Source organism: Neovison vison, chromosome 3 (genome assembly GCF_020171115.1).
Source record: "Neovison vison isolate M4711 chromosome 3, ASM_NN_V1, whole genome shotgun sequence".
Classification (NCBI taxonomy): domain Eukaryota; kingdom Metazoa; phylum Chordata; class Mammalia; order Carnivora; family Mustelidae; genus Neogale; species Neogale vison.
In genome coordinates this window covers 110731649-110750019 of record NC_058093.1, presented here as the reverse complement: position 1 = coordinate 110750019, position 18371 = coordinate 110731649, and positions in this window count along the sequence as shown.

Sequence of the window (18371 nt, the reverse complement as noted above, 5' to 3'; positions counted from 1 at the left end):
AAAAAATACAGAAAAATGAACACAATACAATTAAAGTTTGCAATGAAAAGAAATGTGTGGGAGAAAGAAGTTTGGGTAACATACTACAGTGGAGAGATTATTTTATTATGTAAATTATATATTTCAAATGTATGAACCTATATGTTCCATAAAATGCTCTTGCTTACCTGTTTACAATGTGAGAAATTAAGAAAACCATCCCAGTATGCTAGAAGCTGATAAATAACCTAACTCAGTCTTGATTTTTCTGTGACGGATTGCTTTTGCCTCACCCCATGGGCAGAGGGGCCTCAGACTAGCAAAGGGACAATTTTTAGACAGAGAAAATTAAATAACCAGGTAACTATAAAATAGATACCTAATTTTAGCTCATTAGTTAAGAGGTAGCTTGCTAGTCAAGGTGCATTCTTCACAGTCACTGCACTCTTCTTAGGGAAAAGACCACCCCTACCAACCCTGTTTTGATAAAGCTATCGATGCCTGCCATTCACTATAACACCTATTCTTGCCCTTGATAGTCATAGCCTATTGGTTGAAAAACCAACACCAAATTCAGGAATAATCTGTATAAATTGATCAGTGACATGTGAGGTGTTTTTCTTTGAAAGTTTATTTCATCTAAGGACCATAGTAATTTACTGATTAATTATTTCTCTGAGAAACTTAAACCAGAGATATTAAGCTTTTTAACTGGTTGGAAGAGTGGGAATTAAAAGCTCAAGAACACAGAGGAAAGTCAGAAGGTTTGGGTGAGGAATAAGGTGGGAGTTAGGAGTATCCATGAATATGTTAGAGTCTCCAAAGATGGTGTCAGCAACACTTTTTCATTGTACGTGGATGCTTGTCTCAGTTCTTAAGAAATGGAATCTATGCCTTACTCCTCTTGTATCTAGGTTTGCCTCATGACTTCCTTTGATGAATAGAATGAGGTGCCTGGTTGCCTCTGCTTTTGCAATTAAAGTAATCTGCCAAGGAAGAAGTCTGACTTAGGCAGATATTGTCATGATGTGAGGAAGCCCAAGCTGCTGAGGTAGAAGAGGCCACAGGGAAGAATAGTGTAATACCAAATATGGAGCAGGAGAACCATGCATCAGCACCCAGTCAATGGAAAGAATCATGAAAAATAATTAATGCTTGTGGGTTTATGTTCCTGGATTTTAGTGTTGTTACACAGCAATAGATAAATATGAACCATGTATGAGAAGATATGATCAAGCAGAAATCAATACCACGAAAACAAGTCTGTACCAGAGATTGATAGTTTTCGTTGGAAAAGGCAGAAACATCCAGGCTGATACAGAAATGTGCTGAATTGTGTTCAATGGCTCAGCCCTCATGAGGATACAAAGTCTGTTGTTGGATAATGGAGTTAGCACTAGTTGTGAATGCCTTTAGTCTATATGTATTGGTTATGTTAAAGGCTTCTGTTAAAAATAATCATTTTTTTTCTCTTTTTATTCTCTATATTCTTCACTGAAACATGTTGTTTGACATCTGTATTTTATAACTGGAAAGTATAAAATAACAATCTCAACATTTCATCAAAAATTAATTTAAGGGAAAAGATGTTAAATTAGAACTACAGATGAAATGGTTTGGATGGTCCGGTGGGGTCTGGACACTCCTTCTTCTGCTATTATTTATATATATATATATATATACACACACACACACACACACACACACATTGCTTATATTATATATATATAATATATATATATTCTGCTATATATATACACACACATATATAATTTTTTTTCCCTAAGTCCAGAATCAAACTGTCAAATATAGTTAGAGAAGGATGCTGGGCTATTTGTGAAGTGGAGAATCATATTGGTGTACATTCTAGGAGATTTTTACAAGGTATTATTAAGGTTACTCTAACATGCATTCATTCTTTTCTGACTATTTGTCAGACTTCAGTTTTTTACCATAAGATGAAATGCTTCTTCATAAAATGTTAAGGATCCTTAGTGTTCTTATGACATGACACCTAGCTTCCTTGCAGAACTAAGAACATGAGAGAGAAAGACAGAGACAATTTATGGTGGAAAACACAATCTTGAATAACTTAATCTTGAACTGAAGAGGGAACTACACAAGGGCATGAATACCAAGAAATAGGAAACATTGGGGGTCGTTTTGGATGTTGGCTACAACAAATATTAATTTAATCCTGGAAAGGAAGGGTAATATTGCATTAAAGTAATATTTAAACACACCTTCTCTAGATACTAATATTAAATTGTTTCCAGGCATCATCTTATAATAATTACTAATTATCGAAGCAGATGAAGAAGCTTGTCAGCTAATCTTTGTGCTTTGATTTTCATGTCTTAGTGATAACACTGTGATCTCTCATGGTTGATAGTAAATGTTGACACATAGTTAGTGTGTTATATACTCATCATCAACATTCTTGAAAAATGAAAATTTAGCTTTTAATTTTTCAAAACCACACTCTCATTCTTTTGAGCTCATTATTACTGAAAACATTTATTACAAGATAAGAAAAAAGGTGTTGCCAAACAACAAATAGTTGTGGTTATGCACCTTATAATAAATGACCAAACCTTCACAGCAAGACTGCTCAGATTAATTGTCATACATCTCCACAGCAGGATTGCTCAGCTTTTTATTTTTTCCACTACATTTAAGGTATACTAAGTTGTAATTTCCCCTCACTTCCCTCTGACACCACCTACTGTGAGCCTAGTGGCTTTGTGCATCTTATTATGACAGGGGTCATGGGAAGTCATCAAGTGGCCATCAGAGACAAGCATAGTGAATACTTCCTCATCCATGCCCCAAGAGGCAAAAGAATTGTATGTGGCAAGCTGCTTCTGCCTAAGGACAGTTTGTTTCAATGTGTGTCCCCTGCATGTGCTCCTTGGGAGGGAGTCACTAGTACCTTCGTGTCTGAAGGGGATATGGAAAAGAACAATGGATTCTGTGTGATTGTCTTTCAGATCTAACCACGCATAAAACAAAAACTATTTCCTACACATTTCATACATGACTGCAGAAGACCATGAAATAAGCTTGAAATACAAAGTGGAGGCTTAGCAACCCCTTCTAATTTATTTTAGTGTAACTTTAACAATGACATTTGGTTATGATTCCATTTATATCAAGTTCAAAATCAGACAAAACTATGGTGTTAGAGGTTGAGATACTGATTTCCTTTGGGGAGGCATCAGCTGGAATGGACCGGAGGAGTCTCTAAGTAGTTGGAAACCTACAATCTATAGGTTTCCTGTATCTTGATTTGGGCAGCAGTTAAGCAGGTACACACATAAGCAAAGCATAATAAACTGTACATTTAAAGTTTTTATATTTTCTTGTGTATAACTTATGCTTTAACTTTAAACTATAGTTATTTTGAGAGGGTAAATATGGAAAGTCATTGGAAAGGCACGGAACTAAGTGGAATACCAGGACAATAGGAACAAATCTAGATTATACCAATCAAAGGATATACTGAGGTTTATACTCATCTTTCCTGTATGAAAGATATAAGAAAGTCCTGTGTAAAAGAACTTTGTTTTTTATTTCTTTTCCTTCCTGATCTCTTTTAATTTTTCAGTACTTTCCCTCCCCTAAAAGAAATTTCTGTCATCTCACATGCTAAATAAAAAAGTCATTCTAACCAAACACGGCAATAAAACTTTACATGTACAGGTGTGTTTTACAACAAAAATAAGATTTACATAGAAAGAATGTCAAGGATAATTAGAGATTTATCTGCAGTCTACACGGTCTAAAGAATCCACAGACAAGCTCCTTGGTCTCTGAATCAGTAGTTCAATGTTTAGTATAAAATTTAAAATTTTTGTTATATATTTAATGCCTAAAGTAAGATACATTTGAAAGTCAAATTCTCAATATCATTTGTTAATTCCAAAGACTTGTATATTCTAATTCTAGAGTTGTTGGGAAATTAGAGAAAGAACGTATCATTGTGCTGTGGTCGTGCTCCGTCATCTTGCCTCTCAAAGATGTGGCACAGTGACAGACTAGGGAAGAGCAACTAGCTAACTTACAAATTAGTGTTCCTTTTGTATTTTTGTTTTGAAAGACAAAAAAAAATATTAATAAAAGTACACTTTGTCTGCATTTAACTTTCATAGATAAAATCATTATTAGTTGATTTTTGAAAGAGCATATGGAAATGATGACTCCCATCAGAGGAAAATCTCTTGTCACATGAAAATTAGCAAGACAGTATTACTAAATAGTACTTTATACTGTTCTGGTTCTTTACACTTTTCAGAGTGTCTGCATTTTATACTCCCTCACTGATCCTCAAAATAAATCTGTGTAAGAGACAGGATAGCACTCTCCTCTTCACATGTTTGAGAAAATTAAGGCTAAAATCTTTGGGTTGAAAAGACATTTTCTTTCCTCCAGATTTAACTTAATTATTTTAGAGAAAGAGAGAGAGAGAGAGAGAGAGAGAAAGAGAAGGAGCAGGGGGAGGAACAGAGGGAAAAGAAGACTCCTCGTTGAGCAGGGAGCCCTTCATGGGACTCGATCCCAGGATTCCAGGATCATGACCTGAGCCAAAAGCAGATGCTTAATGGACTGAGCCACCCAGACACTCTGAGTCTGGAAGGAGTTTAAGGAAGTTTATATTTTGGTGATTTGTCTTGTCAATTGTATGGCACAACTGCTTTTATGCTATTGTCTTTATCAATGATATAAAAAAATCTTAAGTGAAAACAAATTATTATATTTGGCAGCAAAAACACAAATAGTTATCTTTTGCTAATTTGGATCTCCATGTTCGCTTGGCACACAAAGTTAAGGAGAAAGTCATAAAATGTGTTTTAGCTTTAAAAAAGGAATCTGGATTCTCTAATGACTAGAAGGTCATCATGGAGACCTGCGGTGTTTAATTGCATTCCTGATTCAAAGATTTTATTTATTTATTTGGTAGAGAGAGATCACAAGCAGGCAGAGAGGCAGGCAGAGAGAGAGAGAAGGAAGCAGGCTCCCCCGGCTGAGCAGAGAGCCCGATGCGGGGCCCGATCCCAGGACCCTGGGATCATGACCCGAGCCGAAGGCAGCGGCTTAACCCACTGAGCCACCCAGGCGCCTGATTCATTCTTTCACTGGTCTCATGTAAACTTGAAAATTTACCTCCACTTCTCATAGTGAAAATGGTCTACCTATGAATTGTTGAAACCCCAGAAACAGAATTCTGAACCTTGCATGCATTATCACTTTTGAAATCTATGGGAATCAAAGTTGCTTGCTAATCACCAGACTATCACAGATCAGCACACAAGAGGCAGGGTACAGAGCTGGGTACAGAACATATATCCAATTAGTGGTGCAAAGAGGAGGTGGACTCCAGTGTCCAGATGTTGAGGTTTAAATTCTGACTCCACTTGGGAAGACCCAGTGAATCACCTGCCTCTCTCAGCTATCTGTAAAATGGAGAATATTAATTATTTGAAGTATTATTGGGAGAATTAAATGTGGAAAATATATGCAAAGTGCCTAGAACACTCTAGAAATGACACCTATTGTAACAGGTGGGACATGAACATTCACTGTAGGAGGTATAAAATAAAAGTACTTTAGGTAATAAAGACAGAAACTGTTGTTCAAGGACAAAGGGAAGATCAGCAACTTTCCTCGTCTCTCTCTTGCTACCCTGAAATGACTGAAAAATCTTTGTTTCCATAATGTCATGTTTGCATAGCTCTCTGATTGCAAGCACCACATAATTGCAAAATGACTGTGTTAATGGAAGATTTAGATCATTTTTTAAAAAATAAACTTTTCACATTTTGCATCTAAATTCATTGATTATGCATAAAGAGGTCAGGAAAGCCTTGTGGCTTTATTAAATTGATCGGCATCTAATAACTTAATTATCTACAGAAACAGATGTTACTTCAACTGAAAACAAATTATCTTATACACAGGGAAGAAAATTAAAGCATCGAACACTGTGGAGATCTTTAAAATGACCACATCGAGGTTAAAAGGAGAGAGAAACAACAAAACGTCAGGATTCCTGATTCGGACTCAACTCTGTTTAATGTATTTCAAATTGTTTTTGTCATCAATGTTTTTACATCTCATTTGGCTTCAGTTTAGGAGATTGTGCTTATGTGTGTGCACTCACACACACACAGACACACACACACACACACACGATGTTTGTACTGTTAAAATCTAAGATGAGTTACTGTTCATTCCTGACTGAATTGTGATCTCATTTTTTTCTGGGAAAGGCATTCAACTCTGTTAAGCATTTTGAAAATAAAATCCTCCTAGAGCAGCCCCTAACACAAAGAGTTCCCACCCTGTCTTTCTTTTCTGTTCCAGCCTTTTCTGAGAGCACTGCTTCCAGGTTATTCTTCTGTTGCCTGCTGTCTTGGCATCAAATCCATTGTTAACTTTGTCCCCAAGAACAATCAGGTCACACAGGTCTTGTCAATCCTCCTTTCTCTGTATATCCTTGACTTTCTTTGACACTCAGGCTTACCCCATGATAGTGATGAGTCAGTTTGTCACAGGAACACACCTCTTCCCTCATGACCTGGGTCCAGAGCTCTTTACTTTGATAATGCTGAGCCTCACTTTCATCTTGGGGGAACATCTGGTATTTTTGTATAGGATTCAAAAGGTAGAACAGGATTATTATTATTATTATTATTATTGTTATTATTATTTTATTGACTAAGAAGCTATAGCCACAAAATCACAGTAAATTAAAGTGGAAAAAGACCTTAAGTAATTAATTAATTTCCTAATTAATTTCTAGCTCCTCTATCATGGATGGAGAACTGAGGCCAAGTTATGTTAGCTGATGTGTTTGAGATCGCAGATAAGAAGTCCAACTTTGTCAGAATGAGAACCTGGATTTGCTTCATCTGAGTGGACTGAGGGGAAGAATCTGGATTTGGGAGGATTACTCCAAGACTAGGTATCGAGGAGCATAGTGATACAGGAAACAGAGCCAGCTACAAAATTCAAGGTCACCAATGACGGCAAAGATTAACAGGGGAACTAAATGGTACTTCTAGGGAGGGAAGCAGTGAGGGGCTGGGGGCAGGGGACAGCATCTGGAGCTCACTTGAAGGTTAGAGGAACCAGAGGTGTTCAGTTTATCTTTCTCCTCATTAATATTTATAATAGCTACCAGTTATTGAGAAGTTACTGAAGCATTGTTCTAAGTCCTTAATTTGTATTAACTCATTTATCCTTGCAACAACCCTGTGGCAAGTATTTTTCTTATCTTCCTTTTACAGATGAGGAATCTGAGGCAGAGACTAGGAATTGGTTGCCCAAGTCTTATAGCATGCCAGGAGATGAGACAGGGCTCATCCCCAAGCACATTAACTCCAAAATCTCAGCCCTTACTCAAACCAATGTGTTACCTCTTAGTATCCCTTTACCAGAATGGGTGTCTGGCATGTAATAAACATTAGGATCCATTGTATCTTACATCAGAGTGAGCCAGGACTTATCTTCTATGAAGTTGGAATTTTAAAGTGTACTCAAGACCCTTTTCAAATCCCTATCCACACCTCTTGTCCCCCCAACTCATTGTACTGTTAATTTGGAATAGCAACAGAGTCTACTGACATCTAGATTGCTAGTCTGTAAGCTTATTGCCAAAGTCAGTGTAGATGGGTTACTCTACAGTTCACATGTTATCTGAACTGGTTGTCATTGTTCTAACTGGTCAACGTGGGCTGAAAAAGATAATTGAGTGCTGAATAAGATCCCTGTTATTATTATACTGCTTTTTTTTTCTCCTATTGCTTCTGACTGTCCTTATGTCCTTGGCCGGACAGGACAGCACTTGCATCTCTTCCATTTGCATTTTTTTAAAAAGATTTTATTTATTTATTTATTTGAGAGAGAGAGAGAGTGCGTGTGTGTGCATGCAAGAGAAGAGTGAGAGAGAGAAGCAGACCTCCTGGTGGGCAGGGAGCCTGATGCAGGGCTCGATCTCACGACCCTGAGATCATGACCTGAGCCAAAGGCAGACACTTAACTGACTGAGCCACCTAGGCGCCCCCATTTGTATTTCTTAGAGACGATAGAAGGGCTTCCTGCACTCTATGAATGACCCATGAAGGTGTGTGGAGCCCAGATCTCTTACAACCTTAGCTTAACACTGAGAGAGAAGCCTTATCTCTCCAGAGGCCTGGTGCTGGGCTTCTGGGGTATTGCTGAAATCTCTTTGACACTCACGATAAATACTGAAGGAAACCATAAAATCCAAGACAAACAACTCAGTCTTCTTCCAAGGTGGGGGGAAATACCACTTTTTTTAAATGTTGGAAATTTCAGCTGGGGAAGGTCCTTCAAGACCTCCTGCCCATTTTGTAAGAAGGAGTGCAGACTTGTTGGCAATGCCTGTTCTGCAGAATCTATGTTTCTCAAGGCTGGTGACATGGGTCCAAACATGAGTGGTTACATAACAGGACTGTTCTTGCATTGGGAAGTGAGCAAAGTTGTTCTCAACCATTTTGTCATCAGGCAGATAGAAAGTACTCATTGGTGGTCATATTGTTTATGCCAGCAATTCCAAAATTATTTCCAACCCTCACCACCAAGGATAAATACTCTTCATTACATTTCTTTCTTTTTATGTCTTCATCACGTTTCCATGAATTTAATATTATCTTTCCCATTTTCAGATGAGCATAATGAGGCTCAAACATAAATCACCTGCCTCTGGAGTGGAAGTCTTTCTCTTTATTCCTCCTCTGCTTCTAAATTGCCATCTCTACCCCACTGCATTGACGCTGCCTCTCTTTGGCTTTATGATCCACTTTTGAATACCTGCCTCCCCTCTAAGCCCACCCAATAAACTCATCTCAAGTTGTTGCTCCCCAGAGCTTTCTAAATCCCAATAGCATTTTGATACTGAACTTTTATAAGGTGTAGAAGTTGAATTATTTGTTCAATGAGCTAATTTTGGTATCAAACGGGAGAGAAGTTCACATACATATTGCTAGCATAAGTTTATCTGTGGATACAGTAGTTTTAGTTATGGCACATATTTTTTAATACTCTGCAGGTAGAAATAGCACATGGCCACTCTATTCCTCCCATCCTTTCTTGGGAGTTGGACACATAGTCGAGTCCTCTTGGCTTGGAATCATGTAGAAGTATTTTTACCTCAAACACACTAATGGTAACATTAAGGTGAGAAATATGGGGAAACAAATAATCTGACACTGGAAAAGTACTGACTATTAATTATCTCACTTGATTATCCATCCAAGCTGTCCACAAATGATTCTGAATTCCTAGCACACCCCATACTAGGAACTGTGGCTATGGAGAAGAGTGTTTTTTTCACTGCCCTACCCACTCCACCCACCATAAGTTCATAGATGAATAGGAGAGATAAACATAAAAGTGTATATCACAGCACCATCATTACTTGCAGGAGGAAGCCCCCAGGTGTCATGGGAACACAAAACACAAACTAAAGGGCCCAAGAAAATTTCTCAGAGGAGTTGAAGGCAGAGCTAAATCTTCAAGAAGGTAAATTATGGCATTTTGAGGAAAGGGACCTGTCACATAGGGAAAAGGGATATGAGAGACTGCTGAGGGTACCCAAAGATGTTGATGCTTAGGTTGTCGGTGGGGATGACGGTGTGGGGTGTGTATTTTAGGAATGGAGGGTTATGAGGTTGGAGAGTGATATTAACTTGAAGGGTCTCATTGGAGGAGAAACAGGGAGAAATGCAGAAGGCTTGGTCTCCAGTCCTTGGGGGAGGACATAAAGATTCAACTATAAACTGAGTGTATATCAAGCACATTCCAGGTTTCATTCTTTGGAAGCAGATCATAAGACAAAATGTGAAAGGCAGGGTATTATTTAGAGACAAGCATCCCATCCATAAGAGTGAGTGAGAAATAGAACGGTGGAGAACGAGAAGCTGAACTGTGACAGAAGCCTGACAAAGTCTTAGCCAACATGCTAGGACCTTGGGGGTCCATATAGAACATATAAGGACAATCAGAGAGTTACTGATTTGGACTGAAACTGATTGACAATCAGTCCCTGGATGTGGGGAGCTCTGGACAGATATGTCCCTGGACAAGCTCTTTGCAGCTGGGGGCTATGTACTATCTGCTGACTACACTCCTACCAGCTGGGCACCAAAGGCATCTATGTTGCATAGTTCAGTTCTCAACCCAAAACACTTAATAAAGGGAACACCAAAGTTTCCTATTTCTTCCTCACAACTACATGAAACTGTCCGGATTAAGAGACTGAGATTCATGAGAATCCATTGCTCATGGTCACACAGGCTGCTCCTGATGGCTCAGTGTCTACCACCTACACCACACTTCCCACTGCTCCCTGAAATGAGCAATGTGAAAAATATCAAAGACCTGTACGGCTTTCCTGTTAATGGACTATAAAACTCTAAATATTTCCAGGAAAGAGTGAGCTCAGCATGGTTTGGAAATTTTCAGTGAGGTCAGAATTTTATTGGGCTGGGAGGATTATATTTGGATTTCTATAAATAAAATTCTTCCAAAAGTAGTAATGCCATATTATGGATGTAGTCACTCACTTGAGATCAGTATCAAAGTCTGATAATTACTATCAGGGTCAGGAATTTAGAAAACCCAGAGAATAATGTCCAGAGGAACTTCAAATTCATTACTAAACTCATTTAAAAAATCATATTAAAAATAGCAAGAACAAATTCAAAATATTATTACTGCTTACTCAGAGTGGTTAGAACTGCTGTGAAATGCAGTCTACAATGACATTTGCTTTTTAGCATACAATTTCCACATAACTATTTCCCTAACATTTATCTGCATAACCTAGATGTTACACCACAGAAGGCAGGGTCAAATGGATCATAGATTCACATGTAAGAAAAACAGGAACCCTCCAGAGAGCATAATGATCTGTTCCAGTAAGATGGAGTGGGGCAGGGACAAGAACTGTTACGGTGTATTAGCTAATGCTGCTCAATAATTTACCAATCAATTAAAATGCCATTATTATTCTCCTCTGCCACTTAGCTTCGGTGATATTTAAAGGTCACATGGGCACTATTGGGGAGGACAGCTATTAGTAGATACATGAAAATAGCATTTCCAATCTCTGTAATAGGGTGTCAAGGTAATTTGTGTCCTAGTTCAAGTTACACTTATCAGCACACAAGGGCAGATGTTTGACAAATGTAGTATACTAAAGGAAAGGAGAAGAAAAAGTACTCAAAGGAGGGTATGGATAATCAGAAAGGCAAAGTGACATATGATATTATGTAATTTTTTGTATCTGTTCAACTAGGACCAGACGTCTTCTGCCTAGAGGAAATCTTCAGGATCCTCTGCTGAGATTGATACAGCATCTACACTGACTAGACTCTAACCAAAGATTAGTGACTTGTTTGAGATTCTAAACAGTTTAGCCATAATTAAATCTCTGTATTGAGCCACCTGGGTGGCTCAGTATGTTAAGCATCTGCCTTTGGTTCAGGTCATGATCTCAGGGTCTTGGGATTGAACCCTGCTCTGCAGGGGGTCTCCTTGTCCCTTGCCCTCTGTCCCTGCCCCCTCCCCCCTGCTCATGCTGTCTTTCTCTCTCTCTCTTAAATAAATAAATGAAATCTTTGTGGCACCTGGGTGGCTCAGTGGGTTAAAGCCTCTGCCTTTGGCTCAGGTCATGATCCCAGAGTCCTGGGATCGAGTCCCACATTGAGCTTTCTGCTCAGGTGAGCCTGCTTCCCCCTGTCTCACTCTGCCTGCCTCTCTGCCTACTTGTGATCTCTCTCTGTCAAATATATAAATAAAATCTTAAAAAAAAAGAAATCTTTAAAAAAAAACTCATGTATTAATTACTAGACTATTTAATAAATATAAAATTAATTATTAAAGAATTAGTAAATAACAAATAATAAATGACTATTAATATATAGTTCATTTTTATTGACTATTTAATATTTGCTAAGGGTGGTAAGTGTTGTGCTAGACACTTAGCATGCATATCAACTATCTTAATAATAACATATGCAATAGAGTGTGTTATCTCCATTTTACACAGCCAGAAAATTGAGAAAAGATGATTAAGTAACATGTTTGTAATCTCATCAGTAATAAGTGTTAGAGCCCTGGGCCAGCATTATTAAAACTTCACAGCTCCCTTAAGTATTTACTTGGAATTTGTATGTTATTTCTAATTTTTCCCTTAAATATGTGCTGATTTTTACTAACTCTTTATATTATAAATGACCTGTAGAGGTAAGCTGAATCTTTGATGTACTTATCTAACAAAATAATCCAATTAACACCTAGATATGCAACATATGTTTAGTAAATGTTCTTTGAAAAGACTAGTAGATATTTCAATTTGTACTTTGAAAGGCCCATCAGTGGAAAAAAAAAAAATGATGTCCTGACCCCACATTCATATACTACTTCTCTACTTCTTCAGAGTTGATAGAAAATGTTATTCTTGCTAAACTATTACTGAAGAGATGGCTTAATTTGGAAGTTTGGGGCTGTCTGTGCATGAACATGCATCTCAACTCTGATTGACAATACAGTATGATTATTTGTCAAATATCAAGGCAGCATAATGTAGTTGCCCATCATTGCTTGAAATTTTCTCTTGACTAAAGTGTCCACCTTCTGGAAGTACCCATCTGCATAGAAACGTAACCTGAAATTCCCCTTTCTTCTCAGCAGGGTCTCACAGGAATGGTGTCTCTTAGTCAAACATGGTGGGATCAACAACACAACTCATCATCAAGGATGGATGATATGCACATCCCTTTAATGCCCCTTATTTTCCAAATCTCTGATCATTTTCCACCTTATTCTGCTAGGACATTTTCTCCACAGCAGGAACACTGAGAAGTGCAGCCATGGGAAAGGCATGAGCTTACAAAAGACTTGGAATTTTTATTTATTTTATCACTACTATTATTTTAAATTAATTTTTAGCAACATATAATATATTATTTGCTTCAGGGGTACAGGTCTATAATTCATCAGTCTTACACAACTCACAGCACTCACCATAGCACATACCCTCCCCAATGTCCATCACTAGCCACCCCATTCCCCCCACCCCTTCCAGTCCAGCAACCCTCAGTTTGTTTCCTGAGATTTAGAGTCTCTTACGGTTTGTCTCCCTCTCTGGTTTAATTTTGTTTCATTTTTTCCTCTCTTCCCCTATGATCCTCTGCCTTGTTTCTCAACTTTCACATACCAGTAAGATCATCTGATAATTGTCTTTCTCTGATTGACTATTTGCTTAGCAGAATATCCTCTAGTTCCATCTACATCATTCCAAATAGCAATATTTCATTTTTGATAGCTATATAATATACCATTTTGTGTGTGTGTGTGTGTGTGTGTGTGTGTGTGTGTGTGTGTGTATTACATCTTCTCTATCCATTCATCTGTCAAAGGACATCTTGACTTTTCCCATAATTTGGCTATCGCGGACATTGCCACTATAAACATTGAGGTGCATATGTCCCTTCAGATCACTATATTTGTATCTTTAGGGTAAATACCCAATAGTGCAATTGCTGGGTCATAGGATAGCTCTATTTCCAACTTCTTGAGGAACTTCAATACTGTTTTCCAGAGTGGCTGCATCAGCTTGCATTCCCACCAACAGTGTAGGAGGTTTCCCTTTTCTCTGCTTTGTCACCAGCATCTATCCTTTCCTTATCTGTTAATTTTAGCCATTCTCACTGGTGTGAGGTGGTATCTCATTGTGGTTTTCATCTCATTTTTCCTGATGCGGTGTGATGTTGAGCACTCTTTCATGTGTCTGTTGACCATTTGGATGTTTTCTTTGCAGAAATATCAGTTCATGTCGAAGACTTACTTGGAATTTTAGAAATAAGGACCAGCTCTATTATTCCAGGACTTTGAGAGTTGATGCAAGCCACTTACACAGGCTGAGTTGTAATTTCCTCCTAGAAGTAAGATCAGCCTTACAGATTTTGTTTTTAAAGGATTCAATGAGAGAAATAAAAACAATTTTCTTTGCTTTTCCTTGTGCACTACAGGTTCCAATTATTTTAAACTAACTGAGTTCTCTGGAGTTAACATATTTTCCCTTATTGTCCTCAGTCCTCTTAACACATATTGTTCCTCCTGCCTCAAAGTCCTTCCCCTACTTCACCTGTTTCCAACAGGTCTAAGCAGATCATAAATGAATTAACAGCTCTTGGAGAATAGAGGGAGATGATTAAAAACTCTGAGGGATAAAAAAAAAACTATTTCTTCTACACATTAATGGAATGCTAAAAGCATCTAATGGAGATTTTCGTCAAGAAATAATTAGATATTTATCATCTTATATTTCATTAATGAAATTGGTTTTCTTATCACAATATTTTAATTGACATTTAAAAATATCCTCATTACACAGCATTTTAAATTGTAGCTGAAATAATCTGTGTGGAGTGCCTCTGTCATTTTAAGGTGAAGATAGAAACTTGAAAAACCATTTGAATTTCTAATTGAAAAATAATTGGGTTTAAAAGAAGCGAATTATGATAATCATTAGGTGTGATAAAATAGAGGTTGATGCTGAATTTTCAATTATGAATATAAAGTTTATTCTCAAGAATGTGCTGGAGAGCAACTTTTATGTTTAATGCTTGTGTTTTACAGATCCCCAAAATGACAGCTTGTAATGTGAGAGATCAGACAACAGAAGGCAGCCATGGGGATTATAGTAAAATTTTATTATCTAGAAAAATTTAAAGGGTAAGAATGCAGAATTTTTGTTGATCAAAATCTATTTTTAAGCCTCATAATGATTAGCATAATTTCTAATGTCAAATAAATAGAAGTGAAGCTCCTGAAGCATGCTCTTGCCACTATCCCATTTCCATTTCACGGTGTCATAACAAGAGATCGCAAGGCTTGATGTCTTCAATCTTTCCCTGACTCAGAGAATACTTCTCTCTCCTTCAATTTTCCCAAATAACAGCTTTACTAAACTATTATTCACATCCTCTGAAGCTCACCCTGTAAAGTGTATAATTTAATGTGTGTGTGGTTTTTTTTTATATATATATTCACAGAATTGGGCAACCAACACCAGTCTCTAATTGCAGAAAATGTTCATCACCCCCCAAAAGACTTTGTACAAATTAGCAGTCAATCCCAATTTGCCCCTTCACATTTCCTGAAAAACACCAGTCCATCCTGTTTCTATGGGTTTGCCCTATCTGGCCATTTAATATAAGTAGAATCATACAGTACATTGTCTTTTGTGTCTGGATTCTTTCCTATAGCATAACGAGTTTTCAGGGTTTATTTATGTTGTAGCATAGATCAGTATTTCATCCCTTTTTAAATTTATAGTTGACACATTAGTTTCAAGTGTACAACATAGTCACTCAACAACTCTATACCCTCTGCTATGCCGTCTTTTTTTATTTTAGTCATCATTTAGGTGAGAAAAAGTATTTTATTGGGATTGTGATTTGAATTCTCCTAACTAATAATACTGAGCATCTTCTCCTGGGATTATTGGTCATTTGTATATGTTCTTTGAAGAAAATACTACTTAAGTCTTTTACCCATATTTAAATTGGATTATTTGTAAAAATTCTTTGTTCTGGATACTTGTAGGATTTATAAATATTTCTTCCCATTCTGTAAACTGAGATTTCAATTTGACTTCTATTTTTTTATGGTATAGCACAAAATTTTTAAATTTTAATGAGGTTCAACTTACCTATATTTTCTTTGGTAAATATACTTTTAGTGTTGCATCTCGAAGGTCCATAGTCTAATCCAGTGTCCCAACATTTTACAGCTCTATTTTTTTTCCATACAGATTTTTTTTTTTTGCTCTTACATTTATGTCTATGAGCAATGTTATTTTTGCTTCTAAGGTGAGAGTTGAGCTCTGTTCATTTATATATGAATATTCAGTTGTCTCAGTACCATTCTCAAAAGATACCTTATTACCCTGACACCCTTATTGAAAATTAATTGTTATAAACTTTAGAGTTTCTTTATTTTTGGACACTCAATTATATTCTATTGATCTACATATCTAGTCTTAGGCAAGTACTACACTGCTTTGGTTACTATAGCTTTGTAAGATTTTATGTTGAGAAGTATAGATGATCCAAATTTGGTCCTTTTCTTTTTCTTTTTTAAGATTGTTCCAGCTATTTTGGGTCCATTGTATTTTCATGTGATTTTTTCATATGAATTTTCATATGAATATGTTACTTTCTGTAGAAATATCAACAAGGTTTTGATAGAAAATATGTTGAATATGTAGATTAGTTTTGGAGGACTGATGTATTAACAGTATTTATACTTCTGCAAAGACATGGATATATTTCCATTTATATAAGATTTTTAAACTTATGTCAACCATATTTTTAAATTTTTATTATACAAATCTTGTACTTCTCTTGTTAATGTATTCTTTGGTATTTTATCCTTTTGAAAATATTATAAATATAATTATACTCTTTTTTCCTTTCTAAATTGTCCATTGCTTGGGTACAGAAATGCAATTGGTTTTTGTATTTTGATCTTTTATCCTGTAACCTTGTTGCACTCTTTTACTGGTTCTAAAAGTATGTTTTCTGGATTTATTTACATTTTCTGTATACAAATTCAAGTCTTGTATGTTGAGATATTTTACATTCTCCTTTCCAGTTCGCATCCCTTTGATTGTTATCTATTTCCTAATTGCTCTGACTGGAACTTCCAGGAGATTGTTGACCAGAAACGGGGAGAGTGGACAACCTTGCCTTATTCAAGTTATTAGTATTAGTGTATGGGTCAGCATTTCCTATGTCTTTGTATGTCTCATAATTTTTGTTGAAACATTTAATTAAAATAATTTGACAAGTCTGGAAATCCTTTATATTCCCTCCCTCCAGAGTTGTCATTGTTTTTTTGTTTTTGTTTGTTTGTTTAAGGACTTTTGAATTAATTCTGTAAACTTTGTGTGTTTGTTTTTTTATGCATGATTTTTGGCTCTGCTCAGTTAAGGGCAATAACTTAACAGGCAGATATTTCATTAAATACTTTGAACCAACAAATCTCTTAGCCTTGCTAAGGGCCTTTGTGCTCATATCAAGGCAAATCTTCAACATTCCGGGGGCTTCCAAATCTGCCTTAGTCTTCATTCGCTGCTTGCACAGAAATCCCCAGTCACTCATTGATGAGGGCTAGGCTTTCTCCCCACGTATGCACACAGCTCTGGGCATGCACACCAACCTAGGCATGTGCCTGATCTTCTAGATTCCCAGGAACATCTCAAAACTTTTCAAAGTCCACTATGGACATCTCATTTCCCAGCTCTCCTTTAAGGTTTTTGGTCATCCTTTTATTTTCCCAAACTTTTACCATGACCTCAGACCATTCTAATGTTAAACCATTGCTGCTTGTGTTAAAAAAAAAAAAAAAAAAAAAAAGTCCTGTGGAAATAGCTGTTTTCCCTGAGCAAGTTCAGAGTCAGAACATGTAAAGAAAAATTTTGAGTAGAGAATTTCTAGGGAACTTCTGGATATGTTAGATAATGATAATTGTTGAAAACTGAACTTCTTTTGCAGCTCCAAATCCTTTCTGGTCATTCCAGTTGCTCTCAGGTTGCTGGTTTGAGAGCTAGTCTAATTGGGATGCTGATGGTTTTCATGCTGATCATGGAGCCGGGATGAAGAGGTTGGGAGTAGGATGAGCTAACCCACCAGGAAGCTTGCTGTTCCTACTGAGATTCAGTAACTTTTCTTAGTAAATTGTTTTATACTTTTGTTAATTTCCAGACTCTGGAAGTTTATTGTGACAGTTTTTCCCATGTTCTCATTACTTTCATGGATGATCAGGAGTTTGAAGACTCTTACCCCACCATTCCAGAACTGCTTCCTTCCTAATCAAGTTTTTAACATCATGGCATCTACATTCTGCATTAGTTTTCCTAGGCCTTTCCTCTTTCTCGTAAGGACTCATGTGAGATCAAGTCTTTCTTTATAAAATGCTGAATGCAAGAAAGGTAGCATGCATGAAGGAAATACTGGAAGTTGCTGAAGAACTGCTTTTGAAAATAGTCTTGAAATGTCAGGTATATTTAATAAGATGTCAAGTTTTGAACACACCTTTTGAAATGCAGTCATAAAAATCTTCACTCTCTGTCTCTTTGGTTAATAGAAACAGGTATTTGTGGTAGGATAGAAGTTGCAGTGTTGATGGAGACTTGTCAATGTGGAGAATATCTTGAGTGAACATTGCAATGATATTCATAAAACCTTACTGAAAGGTTTTCATTTTATTTTTGACTTGATTCTGTGTCCAGTTACCTTTTATGTACCAATGCCATGAAGAAACCAGCAAAAGGTAATGAGATCGGAAAGGTAAGG